Source organism: Siphateles boraxobius, unplaced genomic scaffold, assembly GCF_051911475.1.
Source record: "Siphateles boraxobius isolate OS27281-9 unplaced genomic scaffold, OSU_SipBor_1 29, whole genome shotgun sequence".
In the NCBI taxonomy this organism is placed as follows: domain Eukaryota; kingdom Metazoa; phylum Chordata; class Actinopteri; order Cypriniformes; family Leuciscidae; genus Siphateles; species Siphateles boraxobius.
The window spans coordinates 16,522,272-16,529,929 of NW_027508908.1; positions in this window are offsets into that span (position 1 = coordinate 16,522,272).

A 7,658-nucleotide genomic window follows, 5' to 3' on the forward strand; every position below is an offset into this window, starting at 1 on the left:
AAAACTGCATAGCTTGTCACTAGCATTATATTTACCTCAGCAGGCTAGTGATTAAGTGTCCACAACTTGTTGGTTCCTAGAGAAATTAACTCTTGCACTAAATAAATGCACAATATTATCCTACATATTATATTTTACTTAACCTGATAATTATATCTTGATTATTTAAAGTACGTTTAAAATATCTTTAATGAATATGACAGCAACTGTGTAAATTATTATATTTCAATAACAAATTAGAGTAAAGTTAATGCAAAAACTGCCTTATGTTCAGTTTACATGTTTTCATACAATGTAATGTACAATGTACATATGTATTTCATACATATGTAGTAGACAAACGCAGCTCAGCAGAACAAATAGGGTTATATATTTACTTGCAGTATTTTTGTGCTTAGCTTAAATATTCACAGACCATGTCGCGATTGGATTTATTGCACAGTTCTACTTTCCATGTATTCATCCATCCATTATTTTGCATGTTTTACGTGACATCTGCATTAAGTGAATTCCATTTTCATGACTGGATTCCGGGATTCCCTTTGCATCACGTAAATCGGGACATACCTTTATCTGCAGGAGGGATGGTGTCCTGTATCCTCTTTTTGCAGCCACTTTGTGTCCACATTTTTTGCAAATTGGATATCTATCCTCGAGGACAACCACGCTTTTTTTCTACTTTTCATACTGGCCATAATTCGCTTGGCGCTTAGCTTTCAGCTTCAGCTGGGCGTCACCTTTCTTGCGCGTTTGTTCTCCCGCCCTTCAATCAATTCAGTAGTTTCCGGAGTGTGTGATTTTTTTTTTCCCCCCTTGTATTACTATTTTTTACTCAGTAACGGATATGATTTCAAATGTAGCGAAGTACAATACTTCAAAGAAAACGTACTTAAGTAAAAGTAAAGGTACAGATTTTAAAAACTACTTTAAAAAGTAGAAGTACACAAAAAAACTACTCAATTACGTAACGCGAGTAAATGTAATTCGTTACTTTCCACCTCTGGCGCCAAGACCTTTTCTTTTGAGCCGAAGCCTTCTCAGCATGATGAACAGTCCTCAGATCCGGCTTCTGCTTCGAAGGCTTTCGCTGTTGTGCTGCGCATGAGAAACTAAATGGCTGGAGCTGCTCATACCCAGCAGCCCCAGGGGTTTGGGCATAACGAGGGAGATTTTTTTTAACTGCCACTGACTGTAATTTGGCCTCCTGGAAACTCTCTTTCTCTGGAAAGAGTCCCGAAGGATCGATAGGAGCATCAAGAAGGAAAGCTGTATCTTTCTCCTTGATCTCCCCCAAATTGAGCCAGAGGTGTCTCTCAGAGGCCACAAGGGCTGCTATAGACCGCCCAATTGCTCTGGCGGTCTCCTTAGTAGCCCTGATAGATAAATCTGTGGCCGACGAAGTTCTCGAACCCCATCGGGTCCAACTCCCTCACTTCTGTCCAAATCCCCCAGTAGGTCAGCCTGATATGCTTGTAGCACTGCCATAGTGTACAAGCAGGCTCCGGCTTGACCTACTGCCATATATTGTCGCTGTCCGATGAAAACCGGGTATGTCCATTTTGCCGATTTTGAGATTTTACGACGGATAGAATGTCCAGGTTCAGTTCAGTATACAGTATGCTTCACATTATCTAAATGACGAATGAAAAGTTGTGAAATCATGTCATCTGATTTTCACGTGTATCCTGTTGGTGTCAAAGCTGTCAATCACGCCGCGTATCTCCCACCCATCTCGCCGGTAAAGACATCGATTTCTCAGTTCCACATTCGGTGGAATTCTGTGAAACAATACATCCGTGTATGTCCTTTGCTCGTTCTCACAACCTTTTGCAGGTAATTACAATGTTTGCTGTAACTTCTCAAACTAAACACAATCCAAAAGCGAAGATACTCAGTGCAGGTCAGGTCATGCCGGTATGTTGACAGAAGTTGGGCGATTTCAGCTGTTGCGTGATATGACTGCGCCCAAGTAGCAGTGCTTCGCCTGTGATTGACCCTAATATAGTCCCAAGTCAACATCTGCCTAGGAAATCGCCTAGTCTTAATCTGAATTGCTATTTGTACTTGTTGAGAATACGCAAGCCACAAGAAGTAATGAGTTTTTTTTTATCACTTTTTTCTCAAGACATGCTACCTGACAACATAGGATTCCATTCATTACACTAAGCTAAGCTAGCGTCGGCAATCCCAAACTAAGACAATGCACGCACGGAGACAAAAATGCTTTTGCCCACCTATCTTAATGTAGGGGAGACTGTGAATAAGCCATATTTAAAAAAAAAAAAAAACGGTGGAGTGTTCCTTTAAATTGCACTAAATGTACTTGAAGTGGTTCCATTTTAGCACAATTTAATATATTAAAATATATTGCGAATAGCTTAAAATTGATTTTAAGCATATCTTGAAATACACTTAATATACTTGAAGTTGTTTCAAAATAATACATTTAATATGCACTATAGTATCATTTAAACATATAAAGTATGTCCAAAAAAGCACAATTTAAATATATTTCCCTTTCTCCTGGGATTTCTCTGTCTGCTTTACGTGTTTAGCAGCACGCAACTGCGTTAAAGGGCAATTCTTAGACTATGGGCACTTTCATGTCCTTTCATCATATTTTATAAAAAAACATTTAATTTTGAAAAATTCACACTTTCATTGTTAAAAAACATTTAATTTTGAAAAATTCACACTTGCATAGTTAACTTTACAATGAAAGTACTTTAGGATTTTTTTACCAGTAGTCTACGATGATTTTTTTCACCTTTTTAAACATGCAAATGTTTAAAAATTAGATGCAAATATTGCTGTTTTGTGCTTGTCCCACACCCAGACTTCTGATCTTCAATAATGAAAAAGAAGTGTAAAAAAATTATTTATCTATTTTTTTTAATATACAGTATCAGTAAAATAATCAAAACATAACTGTGGTATTTAAGGTCAGACAACTATTAATGTGATTTTATATACAAAATATAGTTGTCCCACAGTATTGCCGTCATTTCCACTACAACGCTGTAATGTCCCTTTTAAAAGGCTTTTTTGAAAGATTGTTTGGGTAGTTTCTATGGAGATGAACAATGACATCACAGCACATGTCTGACATGGAGGAGATTTTTAATTTCTCCACCAATTTGGAGGAGAAAACTCAAGGTAAATATTGCTTGAAATGAAAATATTTTTATTGTATGTCATTTCCAAACATGGCCTAACATCAATTGAGTTTGTAAATAAATAGATTTTTTTAACATAAATAGATGTATTTTGCATGCATGCAATGCTAGCTACCAATTCATAGCTAATCTGTAATACTAGCTTGGATTTTTTTTACAAAATACTGCAGGATTATAATTTCCAACACCGTCATTTCCAACACATTCCTTCTTGGGAGGAAATGACATTTATGCTTACAAGGTGCAATTAATCGATTGTGTGGCTACATATGTATATTTTATTTATTGAAATATACAATGCTAATGTATTTATTCAAATATATATTTGTTGAAATGCCTTTTCATCTATTTTTAAGATGCCGTGGAAGTCAACTGCAGAAAGGTCTCAGCCCTATACCAAAACAGAACCAAACAAACTAATGACTGTGAAACTAATGATAAAACTAATGAAATGGAATTGTCTGTTTCAGAAAGTTTCAAATAAATGTCTTCTGTTTTTCTACATGGACGTCTATTCATTATCATTTCCACAACACCCAGTCATTTCCACCCCCTCATAACTTTTTTTTTTTTTTTTTTTTTACAAAATTCTAATCACTCATTAAAAACTTCTGCATAGTTTATGAGATAATGGTCCACTTAATGTAATAACACAAGTAGTTATTTTTCTTAAATGTATCTAACCAATCCAATATTATATTTCAGGTTGTGGTGGATGTAAGATTTGTGTTTGGGCCTCATAAAAATTAATTTACTTAATCCACAAATCTATGGCAATTGCAATATAGGTGTAAACTGGTAATACTATGTGTGAACGTGGTCTTACCCTGTTAAGAAATGATCTATATCACAATATTTTAAAATAATAATCCAATATTTACATGTGATGGAAATTACATTTGTTCAGTGCGGATCGGAAAATATGTCAAAAAACACCAATTTGTCTTGTAATGTAAGTGCGTTCTCTTATGGATCGTTAAACTAGACTAGTTATACTTAACTGTTAGACTATGACAATTTTGATTTGAACACTTTTTTCCCCCTCAAGTTCACAAGGCCAAAAGTGCCCGTAGTTGAAGAAGAACCACCCTAAAACAGCACGCATGAACTTGCTTAAACGACGATCAATACGTTCTATTGATTAAACTATTTTCGAAAATTAAGCAATTGTCGATTAATCGTTAGCATCCCTAATATACACTCAACAAAATTAAAAAACGCAACACTTTTGTTTTTGCCCCCTTTTTTCATGAGCTGAACTCTAAGACTTTTTCTATGTACACAAAGACCTATTTCTCTCAAATATTGTTCACAAATCTGTCTAAATCTGTTAGTGAGCACTGCTCCTTTGCCGAGATAATCTAACACATTCTCATCCTTTGGCGTCATATGTGACGCCATATGACAAAATGGCGAAATACTACGCACATGGCACCCTTTATCGTCAATATAACACGCACTGTGATGGGTAGGTTTAGGTGTGGGGTAGGGTCTGCGTCTCATATTCACGCTAAAGGATGCCAGTCAACTTTATGACGCCTTGGGTTCGCGTGTTATATTCACGCTAAAGGGTGCCATGTGCGTAGTATTTCGCCGTTTTGTCATATGGCGTCACATATGCCGCCAAAGGATGATAATTCATCCACCTCACAGGTGTGGCATATCAAGATGTTGATTAGACAACATCAGCTCACAGCCTATTGGTCCAATTTCAGTTTAAGATCTCTTGCACTAGGGATGCACCGATACCAGTCAGATACTGTCCGATACTGATACTTTCATTCTTAGTACTTGCCAATACCTGTATTTTCTTAAACTTTTTAAAAATTATTGGGAAGAGAAATCAAAATAATATGAATCATATTAGTTGACTTACCAGTAATTTGTTTAGTAAATATATATTTCCCTTCTGTCATTGTCATGCTTAATTAATTATGTTAAAAATGTATTGTGTGAGCTTCTGTTACTTTCACTGTTCATTCTATTGCTCATATTTTATCCTTCATTTAATAGCACAGTGCATATTTAGAAATGCTTTAGCAGGGCTCAGTGCTAAGGATTGGGTCAGTGGTTCAAATGTTTAGATACCGGTGAAATATCACCATTCTCTATGCCAATTTTGATATTACAGCAAAAACTACTAGCCTAATATAAATCTAAAACATAATTAATGACAAGTTAGCAGTCAGTGATAAAATAAGAATAAATAATCAAATTACAAATACATACAGTAGAACAAAGATGAAAGTAGGTCTCAGTTTTTGTTACGCTGCAGCAAGGATGAAGCAGAGAGTGAATCCAATCGCAAGCACTTTAATCATCTAACAGACAGTAATCCAGGGAAAACTCAGAATAAGGCACACAGGACACGGAACAGCTACAGGAAACGTCTCACATCATACAACAACCGACAAACACCAACTGAAGAACAAGGGAATAAATACACAGGCAAACAAGCTAAACAAGATAACAAGGGGCGTGGCTAATCAGAAACACATGGGGAGACTAATCAACAAAACGGGGAACATCTGAACATGAAAAGACAGGGAAACACATGACAGACAAAAACAAGGAACAAAACACAAACCCATCTGTGACACTTTTAGTCTCAGATAGTTTGCAGGTACAGCATTTGAATAAAGTAATGAAATGTGAAATAACACTGCATATTCTTCACTGTATAAGTTAAATATAGATAAACGTTTATAAAGGTATTCAGTCAAGAGCAGTGAGTCATTTGTCTTTTGTAGTTTGGTTACCATTAAAAACACAGCAGCAGCTTTTTCTCTCTTCCTCTCTCTTGCCGTGTGGTTAAGTTCCGTTCCTAGAGCTAAAATCGTTCACAGTTCCTGTGTGTGTGTGTGTGTGTGTGTTGGAACAAAGAAACTGTTATTTGGCATCTGCTGAATTTCAAATAGCTCTCTTTCCATTGCTAAACTGTACTGAATGCATGCGTGTGTGTGTGTGTGTGTGTGTGTGTGTGTGTTGTCTAGTTAATAAAGTCATGTTCGTGTCACACGTAAAGTTGTTTGTGGAATACTGGAGCCCCTAATCATGCAGATTTTGGCTACATGCTCTGAGTAGTACTGTATAGTAAGAAAGTTATTTCCAATACCCTGTAAATTAACATTTTTAGAATTAATAAACAACTAACAATGAGTTCGCTGGACAAACTGGTTAGTTGATTGCGGTGTTAATTCTTGCAGCTGATCGAAATATTTATAATTAATTATAACTAGTTATTATTATTCATATTTGCTTTTGAGCTCATTTGCTACAATGAATGTATAAGAATAAGAATATATACTGTACGCCACAACAAAGAGATAAAAAAAAAACACTTGCTCTCTAATAAATTTGCCGTTCTGATCTCCATCAGTCACTGCCGATAACTGAAGATCTGTGGTGGGTTTTGTGAGTGTGGGTGTTATTACAAGCTTAAATCCCCATTTACCTGAGGGATTACAAGAGAGAATGAGAGGCATGCGGATCGGATCAAAGCAGAAAGTGCTATATAATTCTAAGAGGGTGCTTTATTAGAAATTAAATAAGAGAATTAAGAATTACTGCAAGGTTCACGGTCAGTGGCTTTCTTAATTTAAACCATGTTACTCCTTATTAGACTTTGCAATTACAATTACAGCCTGAGTTATTCGAAGGAGTATGGTGCATGAAATATGAAATGAAGGAAGCAAATTTATTCCAATTATTCATGATACGGCCGTCTGACTCCATGGCCTTTTCCCAGTGAAATAAGGTGCTTTAAATGAGGGAACATTGAAAAGCAATGATCTCGAAGCGCTTACTGGAAACATAAGGTAGTCGATATAGTCTCGTTTTTAGCAGGTTAATAGCTCTTTATAGAAATGCTGTAGAAACACTAAAGTTGAAGGACCCATATGGTTGGCCTTTAGTCTGCCAGAATAATAAATTACATAATTTCTTCTAGGCCTCACCAGCCGCAGATTTTGTTGGACAAATCCAAATTCAGTTCTGAAGGGTGAGTGATGTGCCTAAAGCAGAATACCGAATTTGAAAACGGGCTATTTTCCACAGAAGGCATTTTTGCTGTTAAAACACAATGCAGGAAGTAAAAAAAACAAGGTTTAGAGATGTGGATTTTAAAAGATGAACTTCTTGATTTTTTAGAATGCATCATGCAAGGCATTGCAAATGGCACAAGACACGATCACAACAATCCAACATGACTATCTAGTGTATGTTAATGTTACACAATACAGTTAAAAACACTGAAACACTTTCATTTGAATATTTTAGTCAAGTATTAATCATGTTTATGGAAATAGTGGATAAGTCTAGCAGTGGATAAGGGTATGTTTAAGCGACAACAATCTATTTAGGGTGTCGCCTTGCAGCCCAGTCTCATCCCAAGGCGTCATCTAACTGACGCTTTTGACCATGTTTGATTATGCGTCAACATGCCGACGCACATGGCACCCTTTAAGCGTCAATTTGAGACGC